The sequence below is a fragment of the Aquila chrysaetos genome, chromosome 1, assembly GCF_900496995.4.
Source record: "Aquila chrysaetos chrysaetos chromosome 1, bAquChr1.4, whole genome shotgun sequence".
Taxonomy (NCBI): Eukaryota; Metazoa; Chordata; class Aves; order Accipitriformes; family Accipitridae; genus Aquila; species Aquila chrysaetos.
In genome coordinates, this window is record NC_044004.1 from 31,516,710 (window position 1) to 31,537,704 (window position 20,995).

At 39.4% G+C, this 20,995-nt stretch overlaps 1 protein-coding gene across 5 annotated transcripts in view; it reads left to right on the plus strand.

The window, feature by feature from the left end:
• Positions 1 to 20,995, plus strand: part of CRACD (capping protein inhibiting regulator of actin dynamics) — a 149,324-nt gene that overhangs the window by 50,513 nt on the left and 77,816 nt on the right. The window lies entirely within an intron of this gene.

The following is a 20,995-nucleotide window of genomic DNA, read 5'->3' on the forward strand; positions in this document are numbered from 1 at the left end:
GCAGGAGGAGCCAAGACACTTGCTGCTTAGCCTAGTTGGTAACAGAAGAACAGGAAAACTGTCTAAGTTACTTTGAGGCCCAAAATAAGTGTCGAGCAAGATTAAGCCTTAAATATTCTACAATGCAGTAAGTATGTGCAGAATATGAATTGTTTTAGTGTTAGGCAATTAATGGTAAAAGTATAAAGGCAGAGTGGTCAACTGCAAAAGGGTTTCTCTTGCTGCTCAGGAAGGCGTTTGCCTGCTGTGTACAGAGAATTTTCAGCCTTTTGCCTTACTATAGTATTGGCATCATGAGCCACCACTTTGCCAGTCTTGGAGTGTTTGCCAAGAAAATGGCATGTGTTTATTCAATATAATTGGGATTACCAGTGGTTAGGAGGCTGCTCAAATTCCAACTTTTGCTAAAGAATGTTTTCATATTTTCTGGTTGGTTTGTTGGGGTTTGATTTCAATTTTCATATGTTTTCAATACACAACTTGGGTGGTACGATGTAGAAATAATTTGGGTTTCAATATATGTGGCATTTTGCTTTCCTTAGCCTTTGAATTGTAGTCCATTCCTGTGATGGGCAATTATGCCATGCATTGCTTTCATGAATTTATCCCACTCCATCTTTAAAACTGGTCACAAGTTTTTTGCTTCCAGATACTGTGGGTTTTTTTCCAGATTCTTACAGTTTTGTATGTTGGAGGGAGGAGGGGGGAAGTTATGTGGGGTTTTTTCCCCCATGACCCGTGGATACATAGTGGTTCTCATTCAAGCTGGCCATTATCTTAAATTAACTTTTCCCTTATGGCATTTACGTCTCTCATGTATTTCTAGATAACCTCCCCACCCTTCCCTAATTTGCTTTAGCTTTACCGCACTACAGAATCTGGGGTTTCGGTGCTGTTGTCCCACTGTGTGGTGCAGAACAGACACATACACAAAGATTTTGGCTGCCACAGAGTTATCCTGCTCCAGAACCCAAAGCAGCAGTTCTGTGCCTCAGCTGACAAGCCTTCCTCAAAGCATATGGTCATGCTGTAACTTCACTTCTTCTAGGATGTGAGGTGGTGTCTCCATGCAGGAGGCACAGCAGCAGCGTGAGGATGTGTTCTCCTGAAAATAATTAGGCTGCTAATATGAGGATTAGGTTTGCTTCCTTTCTTGCTACATCACCTTTTAAATGCTTAGATACATCGTGGTTAGTAATCCTTCCCTGCAATTTAAGGATTAGTGGTGTGGCCAGATTGGAGTTTCATAACTGACTCTGGGCTGCCGCTATCCTGGGTGATGCACTAAGTAGTGCTTAGAGCTGGGAGCACACAGCAGTTAAAGCTCATGTATAGGCAAGCAGCACCAAAATTTGCAGATCAAATCCTATGTGTTCTCGCTACTCAAGACGACGTATATAAGCAGAACATCTTTAGCTACCACAAGATCGCTCTGTTCTCTTCCAAAGCAGAGGCTTGTGCTGCATGTGTGCTGCCACCCACTCAGCTAGGAATCTGTTCCTCTAGCGTTTGTTTTTTTCTTCTTTCTCTTTTAAAATATAGAGTCTGCCACTTGTGAAGGTGCCCTGTCAATGGCTGTTTCAACACAAATTAGCAAATGAAACTCTCTCAACTGGGGGGGCCCGCTTAAGAGAGAGGTGAAGTTTGATCCAAGGTTTTGGTTCATCCCCAATTTCTGGATCACAGTCTTTGATGCTTCTAATGAGCAAATCCCAGACTCTCAAGCCTCTCCCAGCCTGGGGTGTTCAGTCTCTGCCTGTAATAGGTGTAGCTGAATAGCTGGAAATTTCCTGGAGTTCATTCATTTGGGCAGTAGAAATACTTAAGATACTCTAACCTCACACTATTTAGAATCCCAAGATTAAATGAAAATGCATTATTCTTGTGAAGAGTTGTTCATTGTACCAGACATTTGTTCAGCTTCGTTTGCTCAGAGACTTTACACATATCACAGGGAATGTGCAAAATCTATTTGCTCAAGAGAGCAAAGGAGAATGGAATTGGATGCATGAAAAACAAATAGACCTCCTGCATAACCGTCTCGCTGCTTGAAAAGTTACTTATGGTTTTTTTCTGAATTTCAATGTAGGTTTCCCCTATTGCCATTTGCCCAACTGTGGTATAGCAAGCCCTCAGATCTCAAAAGGCTTGGGTAGCCCAGAAAAGTCTGATTAGTTTTTTCTCAGCAACATAACTAGATTGCTTTATGGAGAAAACCACAAACCTGTCACATCAGAGTTACATGCTGTTATACTCAGAAATACTATTGAAATTTTTTTTTTTAAGAATTTTAGAAAATGACAGAGCTGCTGTATTTTAAGGTACTGTCACTGAACGCTAAGTAATATGTCCTTGTGTCCAGCAGGCTGTGATGAGGCATGTAAGCAGGACAGTTTGGGGCATTTTGCTTTTCAAATTGTTTGTGCAGGGGAAAATTCATAATATTGTCAAACAAAAACTGTTTAGTTGAAAGTCTGAAGTGCTGACACAGACAAAAAGCCTCTGCAGTTCACTGGCTTGTGAGCAAAGCAGCTCAGTATTGCTAAACATGCTTTACATTCCTTTACTTGCTGTTGACAACTTTCTTTGGCCACTGACACCATCAGAAGGCTATTGCTCAGGGACCACAGTTTGGGAACACTGTTCTATCTTAAAAAAGGAGATATTAATAAGTGACTTAAGATATGTATGTGAGTGCAGACATTTGTTAGGTGTTGGTAAATAAGCAGTGTAATGTATAAAAAAATTTTTGACACCTAAAATGTAGTATTCTTCTTACCGTTGGCAGAAGATGGTGTGCTAGTTTTCAAATTTGATGAGTCAACCAAATTGGCTGCCAAAAAGCAAAAATCCTGATCATCATTCTAAGATGTGGAGATCTGGGTGTAAAGTTTCTTTTGATGTCTTTTGGGCAAGTGGTTAAGAACCTGTTCAGTATTCTGAAAAGACCTTCCCATTTTGAAATCTTATTTTCCTGATCTTCAATTGCCTGTTTTCTGGTTGCTAGCCACCAGGGTAGTTAAGAGTCCTCTTTGAGAGTAACGGATCTTTTGCATTTCTTTTCCTAACATCAAACTATATGTAGGAAGTTGGAAAATACTGGGTGAAACTATGGGGAAATACAGTTTTTGTCACCCTCCCCCTCAAAAATTAATGGCAATACTACAGCGAGGCAAGGCTTTAGCTGTATGGTTTTACAGCCTCGGGTCATAGATGTTATTCTTTTTTCTTAGAACTGGCAAACTTCGTAGCATAGATGTAATCCAAAATGCAGCACCTAGATGAAAAATATTATTTTCTCTTTTATGCACTGTAATGGGGCCATTAGTGGTACCTGTTCTGGTTTTATTTGTATCATGCTCTTGTAGAATTGCTGCTTGCTGACTCATATAAGGGATTTGATTTCACCTAGGAGGAAGTCCTGAATCTTCAGTGATAGTTAATATGGCAGAAGAAAATATAGATGCCTCTAGAAATGGTTTATTGCTGCAATGTCTAGGCTTTCTTGCACAAAATAATTATTAATCTATTTATAGCACTGAAGGCATCTAAGGTGACATTCTAGTACCCTTTTAATATGTAATGTTAAAGGGTCAAAGTTGGTCTTTCTAATGCTGTCTTGTTAACAGATCTTTCAGACACCAGAGGGTGTCTGGAGTATTGAGAGGAGAAATAGCAGGCTGAAGTCTATACCCGTCAGAAGTCCAGCAACTTTACTACAAGGTAGCTCAGCATCTAGTGGAGGCCAATACCTAGCTTGTAATTATATCTGAGTTGCAATTGGGTTTGAACAGTTATTTGTGATATTTTAGATATTTTTTAGACATTCAGATAAGCTCACTTGAGACAAATTTCACCAAATTTTCTGACCTCAAGGAAGTTTTGGGACAGTACCTAAGTTCTCATAATACTTAGCTGAATATTGGGAACTAGAAGACTATTATCCCCATGTTTTGCTTTTTGTGCTGCTGTGACTGCTGTCCTGCCTTCCTGCCTCTGTGACGATACTCACCCTGGTCCTCTCAGGTCCTTGATACCCTGCTGTTACCATTCAGCATCTCATACTAGCTGTGTTACACCAGAGTGATGAACCTCTCATCCAGCAGAGCTGCTCAGAGGTGTGTAAGGTTAGGCTTTCTTCTTGCAGACAACTTTCCAGGTGATGTCATCATCATCAACTTTTGCAGCAGTTGCCAATGTCACAGCTTGGCCATGACCCGCTTAGGGAAAACATACAAGTAGCGTCATGAAGTTTCGTTAACCCTCTGCTAGGCTCCGCGGAAGCTGAAGGCAGCTGGATGCTCCCTACATCTGACAGCAGAGGAGTCATCTCAGCACAAAGATGTTTCTGTGTCACATTTCCTGCAGTGTCATCTCAGAGGTGATAGAATAAAAGCCCTGTTCTTGTCTGAGTTGTGCAAGATCACGTCAGGAATGAAGATAGGAGGGCAATTTATTTCAGTTGCAGGAAGAACTGACTTTCTCATCAGAAGTAATCTTTAGAGAAGCCTGCAAATACCATCTTAACCTTTTACTTGGGATATTTTCCACTTAGGTAATTTCAATCACAGGACATAGTAATTTGACAAGTATTTGACACAAAATTTAGAAACGGTTTTAAATGCACCAGCCACTAAGGGCTCTCTTTGTCTGATCTGGCTCAATCCAAATCCTTTTGGGGAACAGCGCAACCCACACTGCACCGCAGTGAGAAAGACAGACTGGAAGCTGTTGTGAAAGCAGATGGTTCAGTGGGCCACATCTGATTTGTAGGCACGCAGCTCATGTGAACATGAAGTATTTATTGCACTCAGGAGCTATTCTTGTTTAAATACCCTTACATATTGTCTTTAAGTGCTGCAGTTCCTATTACGTTTCCAGTAAAGAAGATTAATGTGCTTGTGCTAAGTCCTTACCATTGTGAGTACATTTGGGGATTTCTGCCTGGAGAGCTGTTTCCAGGCACTGCTATCACAATTGCTAAAATTAATTCAAGATGAGGTGACGGAAGTACCTTGCTACTGGCCTAAATAAGGACCATTGATAGTATCTCCTGCTTGCCAAGGTGAGCTTGTAACCTCTGGAGCTGAAGGCAGTGGAAACTCTTGGGAAATGTTTGGTATGAAAAATTTAATTACTCAGAACTGAAAAAAATTAAAACTTAAAACACTTAGGAAAATAGTTGAGTGGTAAGTATTTTAGCAACAGTAAATGTTTTGGAAAAGATTTGGCTCAGAAAGCAGAGAAAGGTTCATCTAATATGGGCAGATACAGAAATTTTTACCTCTAGTGTCATCTTCCTTCCCCTTGACCTTCCCTCCCCACCAGTCTCCAAGGGTTAAGTAAAATGGAATATAGATCTAATTGGGGTGTTTTCAAAAAAACCATACAGAATAAAAACCTGTCCTAATGTTGGCTCTTCTCCATTTCAAAATCCAGAGGGATCGCTGCAGAACTTAGTTAATATAACCAAACTATGTCTGAACATCAGGTGCAAGTCTCAAACAGGTTTCTTTTCCTCCTGGAAGTCTGGAATATTCTGGCTGTTTCTGTCCTGACAGGTATGCATTTGATTTTGCATAAACTGTCATGACAAGAAAGTTTCACACAATTTTGTTTGTTTCCACCTAACCTGTTCAGTCCTGAGGATTTTTCTGAAATTTTTGAAATGTTTCAGAAGAAATTGACTTTTCACTTTTGGGGAATTAAATCAGAGGGGGAAGAAGGGAGTTTCTCCATTTTTAAAATGCTTTAAATTCTTTGTGATTTAAGCTGAAGATTTGGAAATCTTGCATGCTCTGGAGTCAGGATTTCAAACGTAGGAAGAGGCCTGATGTAGTGTTGTGGCTTTTTCTACTGCCTTCACAAAAAACCTAGCAAGAGGCTCTCCAAGTCTGGAGATCACAGTTTGTGCACGTTCAGTGAGGATTTACTAGATAGTGCTTGTGACAGTCGGCAGAGAGAATATCCACGGTTGGTTTCTCAAATCTCTCATGATGTGCAAGTGGAGCTATGCATGGGCTATACTGGAGCAGAGAGGTCTCAGCAGGGCTTTCTCCCAATATGGCTTTATGCTCTGGCCTTCAAGTGCATTTCCTACATCTTCCAGACCTTTTTTCTCCTTCTCTTTTTCAGACTGTAGTCAATATACAAAATATTTGAATGGTGTTTTATTACCAAGGCCAAAGTTAAAAAGTCATTCTCATGTTAACTGCTCAAGAATAATTTTTTTGTGAGGACAGCACTGCAGGCAAGCAAATATGCAGAACGAGTGAATCTGGAAAAATGAGTAGTTCTTACCAGAGTGGATTCTATATTTGTCAAAATAGATAATAATTGACCTACATTGTAACAACCTAGATTTGGGAGTTGAAACTTTTGCTCTTGTATTACTAGCCTTGTTCAGAATTATTTCATGACCCTCTAAAAGGCATCTATAATTTGTATTTTAACAAGATAAAACAGTAAAAAATGTCTAACAAGGCTAGCCTTAGCAAAGAGAAGTCGTTTCCTTGTAGCCTGCTAACATTTGAGACTTGTTCAGAGTTTCATGGATTTACAATTCTAAATCCTACTTGCCCATAGGATCCAAATAGCTGCTTCCAAATTAAAATTCTGTGCGAAGATACAGTAATTTGGCAAGAAAGGATCTATCACAGCCTGTTATTGTTGAATAGAGGTGATAACACCTCCTTTGCAGTTTCACACGTTTCCTTTGTTTTTGTGGTGAACTTTCCAAAATTAGGTGGCTAATTCTGACAAGGAGACAAAGCTTTTCTGGCACAAGGAACTCAAGCTAAAATAATCTGGCTGCAGCTAAATTCTTCAGAAAGATGCAGGTTACATTTGGAGAGTACTTGACTGCTTCCTTAATGCGTTTGATTGGTGTAATCCCTTGGGACCAGTCTCCCAGGGCAAGGAAGTTTTCTACTGCACTTCTTCAAAGTTCTGTCTCCATTAATAACTTCATGCCAAGAGAAGATATTCCATACAACCAGGAGGGCACAATTTATATATTAAAGACACCTCAGGGAGTAACTTCTCGTTGAGTTAAAAGGTGCAGCTGTGTACCTTACATACGTGAACACTTTGAACGCTTTCTCTTTTATATCAATTTCAGAAAGCACGAGGGATTTTTTTTAGGTTTTTTTTAACCAACAAAAGGCTAAAACTGAGCATTCATGCTATTAAGGCATAAACATATGCTTTCACATAATTAGCTCCAAATCAGACTACTGCAATGGACTTGCTCAACCCAGCGGCTACCAGAACTCTATGAGCATATTAGCACCGGTGCATGCGTCCTTGCATTTCTTCCCCTTCTCTTTTGATTCTGGTCGAGTTATTAGTGAAAAATATTAAAGCCTTGTAACTTGTGTATAGACCCTATGCATATCAGAAGGGATTTTTTTTTGTCCCATTATAATTAGCAATCAAGGCTGAAGGTCTAGCCATTGAATCCCAGCTCTCAGTGTTGCAGGTCAGAGGTTGGGATTTGTCACCTGAGGATGCGTCTGTCCCTAGAACTCATGCCATTTTACTGTTTTTCTTCAGATCAGAAGTCTTAACATGCTCCAGGTTCCACATACATTTGTTGGTTTTCACCTTTGTATTCTATGAATAAATCTCTGTTTTCACGGAAGTCTTAACATGCTCCAGGTTCCACATACATTTGTTGGTTTTCACCTTTGTATTCTATGAATAAATCTCTGTTTTCACGGGCCTGGCATAAAGCATGCCAGGCTCACTGTCTGTGAGGAAATTAACACCTTAATCAAGCACTAAAGATGAATTTAGAGCAGTGTGGTCATTCAGTGCTGATTGGCTTTGACTAAAATGAAATGCTTGACCTCTGTAGGAAGAAATTTCACTCATAAAATCAGCAGAGAATCTTTCTGGTAGATACAAGTGGAAACCTGGCAAAAAAGTTTTGCCTTTGTAACATAACTGAGAAATCTCTTGTTTTCCTGATCAAAATATGATTGAGTGAAGTATCCTCCTTTTCTAGGAAAAAATCCATTAATTTAATAGCATGAAACAGAGTGCAGTAGAAATGTATTAAGCTTCTGTACAAGGTACTCTTAAGACCTGTTAAATTTAAGAGAGTCTGGCACCCTCTCCAATTGCTTATTTTCTAGAAGATTACTTATTAAAGTGCAAGAGAAAAGTCTAAGAACTCTACAGGGAATACACTGGCACTTACCTGGCGGAGTTGTATCCCAGTGTTTTTGATACAATACTATATTCAGTCAGTGTGACGTGATTTGTTGGTTTTGTTCAGATCTTGGAAGACAAGTGTTAGCATATAGTTCTTTACAGTGTGGAGTCAGCACTCCTCACAAGAGTGTCCAGAAGGAAGGAACGTTACAGAAGAACTGTGAAATTAATTGCTATAATAAGCAGAGAAGTCCCAGATGTCTTAAGTGCCGGGCGGGTCCTGCTGCCACCTGTGTCATGTCCATTTTGGGGGAGAGGGGGGAGACCTTCAGCCTTCTAGATCTGTAATTTTTATGCCCACTAATCACAAATATTGGCATCACTGACTGAACAGCAAGTCCCTAATAATATGGGGAAAAAATTATGCCAGGGAAGAATGGTAAAAAATGAAGATTACTACTGTCATGTTGGGTGATGACTTCGGTTAGACCAAGCAAGCAAAGTGTGACTTTCCTGCCCATGACTACCACAGAGCAAGTCCACTGGTTCCATTCAAACCAAACATGGAAATGTTACTGCAATTTTACACCATGCAACACAATTTAATGTGATGTAATATGACTCCAAAGAAAATTAATGTAGCAAATTAGGCTGGATGTATGCAATTCTATAACCTTTTTTTAGTATGACACAGGCTGTAGCATTTGTCAATAGGAATATATAGAGCTTCTTACGTAAACTAAGAATTTGACTGTTTTTTTCCTGTTATGTCAAACAATATCATCTGATTTAGTGTACAGTAAGCTGTGGACAAGTTCTTAGGCTTTTACTTCTAAGTGGAAAACAGCAACACTGACAGTTAGGGAAGACCATATTTTTTTCATTTGTCAGCATATATTTTCTTTAAACTGTGTTGCTATTGAAATTTAGGAGTTCTCAGATGGGTTCTTTTGTTTAAAACAAATGAATTTTTCTGCCTCTCAAGCTGTCATCTGATGACATTTTGAGTATTTTCCAACATTCATTCTTTTCAATGTAGGGAATAATTTTTTTTTAGTATCAAGGGCAGATGGACTTACCAAAGATTTGAAGTTGCATTTGCCTTAGGCATGCATGCTAGACTGGTTATTTAGGCTCATTGAACCTAAAACAAAGATGGAACAAGCTGGAAACACTCACTCTATGCTTTCATGTAAAATTTTTGGGAATTCTATTCTGAGATCCTGACAGCAATATTCCGGGACAAAAATTTCTGGTAGTATTTTGGTACTTTTTGGAAACTGAAATAGAGAATACAAAAATCTTGGGAAAGCTTCTTAGACATTTTGTTTAAAAATAGATGTTGAAAAGAACATTCCCAATTTTAGCCAAATGATTCATCTGCTTGCAGTGGGGTATCAGCACTGGTACTCTATTTGCTCACCTGCTTTTGTTTCCATAGCAGACGCCCCGTGTTTCCTGTTGTTGGTGTATATACATGCAGCTTCTGTAGGTGGCATTCAGGTCTCTTTAGTTTTGCCTCCCTGCTCATTCGTTTGAACAACTCTAACATTTTATTTCCTATGGAGTTCCCTCAAATCTAACTACTTACATCAGCTGGATTTCTTAATTCCTAGTAGCATAGTGAGCATTAGGTCATTCCAACACCACCAAGAAATGATTTTTTTACCATTGGGCAATATACTGAAATACTTAAGTGAAATAATGCAGGAAGTAATTGCAATAATTTTTATTTTTTCATGTGACACATACCAGTATCACAAATACCAAACTGTCGAACTATTTCTAAACATCTGGAAAAATGCTTTATAATTGTGTCCTTTTAGGTGCCCCATATCGCTTTCATTTTGCTATACTTACCTAGAGAAAAGATAGCACTGAATAATCCCTGCGTTGCTCTCAGAAAAGGGGGAAAACCAAGATACAACCAAATACTAGATCAGTGCACTGACAGTCTTATAAGAGAGAGTTGCATCTCTGGGTTTAAAAGGACACAACTAAAAATGAATCTACACTCAGAATACTTCCTTGGCAGTGAAGAACCTTTTGCCCTTCAATAACAAACTGCGGTGGGTTCACCTCGGCCAGCTGCCCACCCAGCCACTCTCTTATCCCCCCTCCTCAACAGGACAGGGGGACAAAATAAGGTGAAAAAAAAGCTTGTGGGTCAAAATAAAGACAGAAAGATCCCCTACCAATTACTGTCACAAGCAAAATAGTCTTGACTTGGGGAAGATTAATTTAATTTATTGCCAATTAAAAATAAAGTTGGGTGGTGAGAAAGAAAGACAAAAACTAAACCACCTTCCTCCCAGCCCCTTCTTCCCAGGATCATCCAATGCACAGACATCCAATAAACATTTGAAAACTCTCAAGATTTTGGTTGTTAGGCACAAATTTATCTTGCTGCGTAATTACAGGAAAAGCATCCTGATACAACAACTAAATGAGGCTCTAGCTGTTAAAAAAGCATCCTGCTTTGTGTTACACATCACACTCCACAAGATGTGACCTGGCTTTGTAACAGTGGAGCCTGTGACTGAGCTGATGCTGGGTTTTACTGAGGTCTCTAAGCTCTACCAGGAGAACCTGCTCCTCCAGAGAAGCTGCGGTGTTGGTTTGTTGTGTTGCTGGAAGTGCCAGGTAGGGCACAAGTGTTCACGGAAATATCACACTTTCTCTCACTGAGAGAAAGTGAGTGGATTGAAGTGTCTCTGCTACTGACAGTTGACATATTTACTTTCTACTGTCTCATTCGCCTTTTAAGGTTGTTGTGGAAAAGTATGAGAAATATGGCACTGATCAATAGGATTGTCGCAGCTTCTTATTGCTGGGATAGCAGCAGTTCCAAAAACATGTCAGATGCTTCTCAAACTTACAAAAAGACTTTATGCTTATCCAGAAGAACATGCAAACCTTATAATTAGAGTGATCATAGCCTAGGAAATTAAAAAATGACATAGAAAGACTTCCTAATCCATACTTCTTTTCATGTGGAGAGAGAAAACATGAAGGTTTTCAGGTGAGCGAAAATAACTGCCAGGGTGAAAACTTATTCAGTGTACCAAAATGCAAAAAGCAAAGACAAATATGTACTGCTGTTGCTATGCTCTACTTTCACAGCTACATTTCTTTCACTCTACATATATTTTCTGTCTGTCACACTGCAGATGGTGATGGGTTGCACAACCAGCCATACCTGAAAAGGAATATCTGAACTGCTTTAAAATGTCACTGACTTGATAGAATGTGTGCTGTTCACAACAACTTTCATCCAGAGGATTTTTTCTGATTATTTATGATTAGAAAAAGCATCCAATAAGAATCCATTAAATGCTACGATATAGGTTCTATTAATAAATTCCTATTAAAGTAAAGAATAACTTATTTTACAACTAGTTGCTTTTTGGAAGGGCTTTTACATCTAATATATATTTCTTTTTGTAAGAATAGCTTACAAAGAAGATGCATTTTCCAATTTGAAAAATAAACACAGTAAAGATATTCATCTATTGCTTCACTTTGCTGCGAGACAGAGCTATTTAAGTGAAGAAAAAGCACGACACTGAATAATAAGCAGCACACATTCATCTTTTCTAGGAACTGGAGCTGTAGCCCGCTACAATTATCAAAAGATGACTTTTTCAATAACTATATAAAATTCAGCATGTGTTTCCTTCAGATGAAAAAAGACCTAGCAGGAAGGCCTTACAGTTTGGGGGGGAGGGAGAAGAAGTTTTTTAAATTATTTTTTGTTTATTCTGTTGTTTAATTCAACAAAACCACAAATGACAAATTGGCATTTTCCAAGTATGTTCCAAGATATGCCCCCTACTTAGATGAAGGGGGAAAAAAGACAGAATTTCTAACAGAGCTGTTATTGCTTTTACATCATGATTTAATATTTAAATAGATATTAATTCATTTTAAGCTGTGTAAAGTGTCTCTTGCCTTATTAACTGTTTTATTTAATTCTGCTGGTTCATGCTGAGGACTTTGTATTTATTTTCACATTAGATCAAGTTGTGAAAGGCAAGTAAAAATTCTTTGAATTTTGAAGGTTTCTTTAATGTGTTGCAAAAAAACTTGAAGATTGATTATGTGTGTGTGCCTGAGTAGGTGTTTATATATATATTTTTATGCACATATATATATATATTTTACATTCGATATTACTTATCACCGCTGGTAAAAGGCTCAGGAGCTTTGCTGCTGGTAAGGGATAGTTCTACCTGTGAAATGGACAGATACTAATGTGCTTTCTGGAAAAGTTCTGTATTTTGTTCATGGAAGTGTCATGGAATTGAAAGAAAAATTGTTCCATGGTACGCGGTGTGGGTGATTTCAAGAGGAGGGTAAACTAGAGAGTCATGATATGCAAAAATAAGAGCTTTAATACAATTAATGCTCTCAAGTCCTTTTAAGTGATTTTTCTTACTTCCTTTGAGCCTTTTGATTTTATTATAGTTTTACAGAACTGTTTTTTCATAAACACTCATGCAATTTCTGTCTTTCACTGCATGTGGTGCTTTATTAAATGAACTCAACAAACATTGAAAGTCCTAAGCAAGAAACAATATATCCTTGTATTCGATAGAAGACTGTCAAATCTTTGTACAGCAAATTATTTCCTTCCCTCACCCTTTCCTATCTCTTGAGGTTTGCACATCTTATATTTTATATCCTTAGGATAACCAGAAGCAATTAGGGAACCTATTGTCCTTCACCACTCCATTTTATGCCTTCTCTCTTTTTACATGTGAGAGAGAAAAATTAGAAGGTTACAGACTCTTCAGGGATGGAACTATCGATTATCACTAAGTAATATTAATCGTGGCTGGACAACATAGCTTTTTGCATATAGATTTCTTGCAGGGAAAGAGTGCCAAGTCTCTGTGCAATCCTACTTCTTAATTTACAGATAACAGAAGTACAAGAGAGGGAAAAAGCACAAACCTTTCTGTGCCATTTACTACCACCTAAGCAACGAAACACATCAGTATGAGAGAGGTAGATGTAAATCGCAATGTGACAGCAAGCAAAAACACCTATCAGGATGAAGATACTGGGCTGCCAGTAACTATCGACCACAGTTTCAAGGTTAAATTGTCATATTAGAACAGGCTGAAAAAGTGTCTGGAGCAAGCCAGAAAAATACAATGTTTAAGTTGCTTGTATAGCTAGTTGAAAAACAAGTTCTTACATGTACAGCAAAGGCAGCTTAGACCAGTTGTCAGCTAAAATCAGTGCATGCAGCTGGCATGGCTCAGCTGAGTTTCCTCCCTGTGTTAGCAGGATGAAGACTGCCAGCGAAGTGCTCCCTCTGTCAATTCTCTCTACAGAGAAGAAAAAAACCCAGCCTGTCAATCACAGAGCTGGTGGCCCCAAAGAATGGTCCAGCGAAGCATTGGCTCGTTTGACTAATTTTACCGGAGACAGCATCTCTTCTGCTTTGCCAGAGGAGCCAGCCAGACAAACCTCTCTCTCTTCCCCCCTCCAGAAATCATTGCCTTTTTTTGTTTTCCCTCAATGGTGATGCTTGGGTGTTGTACAACCTCATTGGAAGGTCTTGCAAAGTCACCATTCTGTCTCATTTACATTCCCTTTAAAGAACTGCTGTCCTCATGATGCCATTAAGAAACCTGTAATTATCAGGACAATTCGGAGTAAAAGAATTTTTTGTACTAGGGACTGCAAAAGTGTCTGTCTAACACCACCACCTTGAACTCACAGACCTGGATCTCGGTACTTTGGACCTACGATCACTTATTCCACATAGCAGCAGCTTTACCCCTGTGCAAGAGGCATTTTCCTTGTCTGGCTTTGTGCCAGCAACTGCCCTCTCTCCTGCCTTTTCGTGGCAGCCTTTGCCTCCTGTGTCTTTCGTGCTACCACCATGTGAATGGGCCAGGGAGCGAGTTGGGCTGGAGCAGCTGCAGCCGTCGGCATTGGAAGGTGAGGGAGCAGGGCTGAAAAGCAAGGACGGAGCCCCCAAAAGCTGGACTGCTCCCGCTGCATTGCATGTGGGCGTAGTTCACGTCACTCTGTGAGGAGCTGGCTGGTTACTTAAGTGGAGTGTCTGTTTGTACATTTGGTCCCCATCGTCCCCAGGACGTTGCTGCAAGCCACAGATTGGACCATGGTGGTCTGTGTTAACAGCTTTGCGTCATTTACCAGCTTAGGCCAATGACTATTTTTGTGTTCTTAAAAGTAGCAAAATGTATCTTACTTCTGTCAAATGCTTCACTTCAGGCAAGCCTTGGGTGAAACCAAGAGATGAGACAGGGATGCCCCTCTTAATTATTGAACTGTGCATTCATTTGTCCTCAGAAGCTTCTGCTTTTTGCCACTAATGACCTGTGGTGGCTGAGATAATAACACGAAGCCTGTCAAAAGGAATCTGCTATGCCATCAGAATGGATGCTTTTCTGTTTGCTGCCTGCTGGTGTGTGGCATTGCTGACTAGAAGACTTTCTACCTATACAGCATGTTGTTTTTATGTTTCTCTAGTTACCCAAGGATGAAGTCGCTTGGTTCATTTATGATTTATGTTCATATAGTGCCTTTCTTCAGACAGCTTCCAAGGCAGTGGGCAAATTTATTTCTTCATGAGCAAGTAACTGAAGCAAATTGTTAGTGATTTCTTCATAGACTAAGGAGATAGTTACAAGAAACTCCCTTTCCCCTCTATTCTTGGATATACACTAGGGTTAGGCATCATTACTCCATGAGGCTTGTGCTGTCTGTGCACTTTGTGATATGACATTCCTCAAGAAGGAATTTCTCAGGCTTTTCTGTCCCTTTTTCCTTTTTCTTTCAAGTTCTTTTGACAGTTTTTTTACTTTTACTCTTGTAGAGCAGGATCCTACTCCACAAGCAACTTTGCAGCCTCATTTAAGTCAGCCTGTAGCACAGAATTCAATTTAGATCAAATAAAGGGAATGGAAGCTGGTCACATAATATTGCAAATAATTTTTCTAGCTGTGTTTGGAAATAGTGTGGGTATATAGTCAGGAATGACACTTGTAACCATAGAACAGTGGTTTTAATTGCACTTTAAATGGACAGAAAATAACTGGAGGATTTTTACCATCATAAAAGAATCTTGCAACAGTTGATGACCTGCCTTATCATTTAAGGTACTGCTGGGGAAGCAGTAACCTATTTTTTTCTGGGCATTAGAGGTTATAATTGGCACAGTAAACAGAGAAGCAAAAATTTAGATCTTGGCCGTGACATCAAGAAATGGTAATATTTCACATTTTTCTCTTTCAGACTGTATTAGAAGCATTTCTAATTGAAGATGTTTGTGGTCCTTGAGAAAGAACATGATATATTGTTTTAAAAGAAAAAAAACCTTACCTCTTCTGAAGGCACTGTTACATATAAACTGTGCAGAAGAGAAGCCTAAGCCCAGGGAGAGGTTGGGTTCTCATTTATTCCTTGCCACTTTACACTTAAATTCTGCCAGTGTAAGTATAACTAAACACTGCAATAAAGTGTACTTTGATTCACACTTGAGCAAGCTCCCTGTGGCTAGGGCAGGTTGAGGTTAGCCAAGCATGATCGGGTAGTCCGATAGCGAAGTTCTCTCTAACACCCTACAACACAGGGAAAAGTAAAGTGTTATTTTGATTTAGTTGCTGTTCAACATCAGTGAAGGTAAAACTACAGCATGCTCTGGCTATGCTATAGCACTGCTGTGTGTTAGTGCATTGCAAAAATGCACCCATTTTCCTACTGCAATGCCATCAAGCTTCCCTAAGCCCAGGTGAGTTTTCCCTTCTCCATACCTCATCAGCAATAATATTCTGCAGGTCAGTCTCATTTACCCATCTGTATGTCCCCCAGTGTCTTTGGATGCAGCTTTGCTGCTCACCTCTGCAAATATAATTAACCTTCACTGCCCCTAGCTGTGCTGGAGGGAAGCGAGGGACGACAGAAGTGAGCAGGGCACAGAGCTGCAATGTGTGTGTGTGTGCGTGCAGGGGAGTGGTTGGCCCTGCAAAATCTATGTTTTTCATATGAAGACCTGGCACGCTTTTCTGAGAAGACTATTTCTGCCTTTCAGTTTGGGAGATCAAAGCTTCCTTCTTACTTAGTCTTTTGCATGCATTTGAATTTTATCTATACAACCTTGACTGGAGAGATGACTTTTTAATGGTGTCAGCCTGACCCGGGAAAATTACAATGTCAACAGCAATTGTTCTGCAGGTCTGACAAGGTTAATCCAATTTTATCCTATTTACTCATGTCATTGTTTGGCTTGTGATAAATAGGGTTGTACTTTTTAAAAAAATATGAAAGTTTTCCTATTTTTGTTCCCTACATATGGAAATTGCTTTCCTGGTTTCTTCTCTTCCGTTTTCACAGAATCACAGGCTGGCTGAGGTTGGGAGACACCACTGGAAGTCATCTGGTCCAACCCCCCTGCTCAAGCAGTGTCATCTAGAGCTGTTTGCCCAGGACTCTGTCCAGTTGGGTTTTGAATATCTCCAAGGATGGAGACTCCACAACCTCACTGGGCAACCTGTGCCAGTGCTCGGTCACCCTCACAGTAAAAAAGTGCTTCCTGATGTTCAGACAGAACCTCCTGTGTTTCAGTTTGCACCCATTGCTCCTTGTCCTGGCACAGGGTATCACTGGCAAGAGCTTGGTGCAGTCCTCTTTACACACTTTCCATCTTTCTAGCTTGTTACTTGCCCTTGCAGGTATCATCCAGAAGTACGGGCTTGTGGAATACTGCTGATAGTCAGCTCAGATCTTTTTTGGTCTTTTTTTTTGTCCTAATTTTCTTACTTGGGTTTGCACCTCAGAAGAGAATTCCTTGCAAGGCATGGCTGAAAATAACAGTGTAAAGCGTTCTGGGAGAAGTTTCCACTCCTACTTCTACCACTATTGAAAACTGAGAGCTGAACATTTTTATTGCTTGTTTTTCCCTCAAGCACGAAGGAGCTGTATGAATGAAATGACTTTTTGTGATATCCTAGAGTTCGAGGACACAATACATGTCAATGATAATAGATGAACTAAGTTACCAAAGCTTTTCTTATCCCAGGATTCATGCACTCCTTTTTGAGATATTTTTTATTAACAGTGATTTTTACATTTTCTGTTATTTGTAGTTCTTTTAATTACTAGTACTGAATGTTTAGCTTCTTATTTGTCTCTCAGGAAAGCATATAAGGGATTTAATTTTAGCTGAGGACTGAGAACACACTTTGCCCACCACCTTTGGATATTATTTTCTGCATATGGAGCAAGAACATGATTTGCTCACTGTATTTGGATGGATAGGAGAGGTGCACTTACTGGTATGGTGGTAGCCCCTTTTGAAATAAAATTCTGTCTCATACTTCTCCTACACATTTTGTTAAAAACTGTAACTTGCAGAAACCTGGGAAAGGGCAGGTCAGATTATGTCTGCTGGCATATTCTTTTTCTCTTAATGAGTCCTGGTAATTGCAGTGAGGGGATTCGTTCCCCTTGAACAGTCCAAATGTCTGACTTTGGGAAGTAAGTAGTGTTAGATAAACTTAACCTGCCATTCCATGGCTCTGTGTGTGCACACGTGCGTGCACTTATACACACGTGCATGTTTGTGGATTGTGCTCCCTGCAGGGGCTAGAGAGTCAAACTCAAGTTTGGCGCCATGACAAAATGTTGATATGATCTAGTATGATCTCTGGAGACTGTTTATTTTCTTAGCTTCAAGCAGTTGTGGACACTATGTGATACATTGTCAGAGAGGATAATCCAAAGTAATGGAATTGTACCATGTGCAACACAGAACCATCTCAGTGTTTGGTACAGAGAAATGAATGTTTCAGTGGCCACCAAAGAAGTGCATGAGGGTTCTTTTGGTTTTGGTTAAAAACTAAACCTTGGTATCAAAATGTGCTATAACTTGTTAGTAAAACAACTTGTGTCTTAGTACTAATTTGTTTCCTAAGCCTGATAATGCCAAAAGTGATTTTCTGAATTGTACTACTTTTCATAGCTAACAACTCATTGCAAATATTTATCAGTAAGTAGTCTGGGAAAAAAAGGTCATCTTTATTGCTATTCTGTATATGTGTACCAAATACTTTAAATTAGAGGTGTTATTAAAATTAATTTGAGTATCACATTTTTTAAATGTGCTAACACTGTTTCTAGTGCAGAGTGATCTATCAGGTTCTAAAGAAACCATGCAATTTGTAGAGGGATCATCTTCTTGCTAATGATACGAAACACTGAGTCACAGCTTTCAGTATTTTAGGTGAAAGATCTCTCTACACTATTGCTTCTTTCAGGAGTTGTTGATGCTGGCTTTCTCTGCCTGATGAGAATTTTATTTTTTTTCTTTAAATCAGAAGTTTTCTTTGCATATGAAAAAAATTATTCTGTGAGTAATGTTGGTTATATTTACCTGTGGGATACTGAACATAATATTTTCCTTTCGGAGTGTTACTCAGCTATCCTGAGAAGTTGAAACATGCTCTTAGAAAAACAGGGACTTAACAGACAGCGGGAAAAGAAATAGCAGGGTCCTTTAGTGGACAAAATATTTGATGGTTTGCCATGCTTAATTGCCTACTAGTCTTGTGTTGTGTGGTGAAATAACAACCATGCGGACTACGTACAAGAACAACTATTGTTCTGAAACAGCTGAAACACTGAAAATAGACCAGTTGATCAATTTACCACTTGTAACTCTAGCATTAGGGTAGGTATTTTCAGGGACCTGCTTTTATAATGGCCTTTTTCTGTTCTAAAGTTTTGTACTATTATTATGTCTTGAGGTAAAGCATAGATTGTAAAAAGGTAAAATGCAGAATAGAGAGCTCTGTGTCCTCCAACAAAATCTTGAGAAACTGAAGCAACTTTTTATTTCCTGATTTCCACTCTGGTCGGATTTTCATGAGCTCTGGGGCCTGGTAGCATTGCTTCTGTCTGCTACTTATTACTGTAGAATATAGTAATTTTCCCTAAGTGTATGCAGAGTATGCATCTGCTTAGCTTTCTATGCTGGAAATATATATTTCTAACTCTGCATTGAATTTTATGGCTGCATTGGAAAGGGACAATATAGAATAGTTTCCTGAAATAATCTTTGAAGGTCCAAATCTTCCATGCTGGCCTGTCTGCAAGAATTTCCTTTTCTTTAAAATGTTTCCCTATCCACCTGTCTCCCCTTCTTCGCCTGAGAAGAAAAAGTGTTATTAAATAGAAGGAAGACCTTTTTTGTTTATTACTGCCAAAGCATCTCCGTGCGCTTCTTGAGCTTAGTCTTCAACACTGGCTGTGCTTTCTTTTTCTTGCACCTTGAACAACGGGCGTCTGTATTATACCTAGGAGTTCAAAGTCCTTTAGATTCTGATTGTCAAGAACAATGAACTAATTCAGAGGTTGGTCCATTGCTCGCATGCTTCAAAACCTTAACCACCAGCATGAAAATTGACACTCCATAATGGCAGCCACCGGTAGATTTACTGCTCCCCTTGGGATGCACACAAGGTGATAGACCCGAAGTCTCAGTTACAGCAGGCTCTTTATTGCAGGTGCACTCAACTCCCAGCATCTGCTGTGCCACAACCATTAGCATAAGTCAGTCAGGTGCAGGAAGGGCAGGGAAACATGTAAAATTAGCAGACAGTCCCACTGAGAGATGTTCTCTGCTCTGCCAGTTAACAACACAACGTCTGCAGGGTAGGGGCTGTCAGAGAGGCTGTGCTGGAATTGTCAGAGAGGATAATGCAAAGTAACGGAATTGTACGATGTGCACCACAGAACCATCTCAGTGTCTGGTACAGAGAAATGAATGTTTTAGTGGCCACCAAAGAAGTGCATGAGGGTTCTTTTGGTTTTGGTTTTAATTTAAAAACTAAACCATGGTATCAAAGTGTACGATAACTTGTTAGTAAAACAACCTGTGTCTTAGTTGGTTGCATGCAGGATTTACAGCTATGAACTAATAGAAATCTTTGCACTGACAATTGATTACTGGGAGGGCTTTTTGTGAAAAAGCAAATACATACCTGCCTGTTCTGTTAGAACAACATTGACCTGATATCCTGTTGCAGGCCACAATCTTTCCATGCTCAACCCATTGCACATGCTATTTTCAGTACTGCATCTTGTGCCCATAAACAAGAGGGTAGTGCTGAGTCTACATGTGAAAATTAGATTTGAGGTTGATGTGCGTATATAAGATTTTTAACATCTGGAGTTCCCAGTTACACACAAGTACCAGTTGTTCGAAACCTTCACAGTTTGTCATATGCATTAGAAGTACCTTTTTTTTTTTTTTTTTTTTTTTTGTTTTTTTAAATTTGGCCTGACAAGCTCAGGATGTTTTCATATTGCTTTTTGAGATCTCATTCACACCTTGGAAGACATCCTGAATGTTATGAGTAGTGCAGAGTCCATGAGGTGCTAATTTCTCATTTCTCAGCTTAAATGAACTTTGCCTTATTCCGGATGCCTTTGCTAGGATCAGCACGGATCCAGGTAATCTGTCCTGGCAGCCTGAGAGAGCCCACCAACACTTAGCCCATGAACTTCAGCAGTAGTTGAATATTGGGGCTAATAACCCCAAAATTTAATGCCTGCAAGCTGTTCTGTTTGATTGCCAATGGACTTATCCTTGTCTTGTCAAATGGAACATGATTTAGCCGATACCCTAATTTCATTGTTCTGACAAAATACTCTTATTTGTAGCTGCCTGAGGATATAAGGATGAACAAATATAGGAAATACTACTGTTAAGAGTGTGGGAATAGGACAGTTGCTACAAAATCCCTGCCTGATACTTACCTTTAGTTATATGTAAAATGAAGCATAACAATCCCTAATA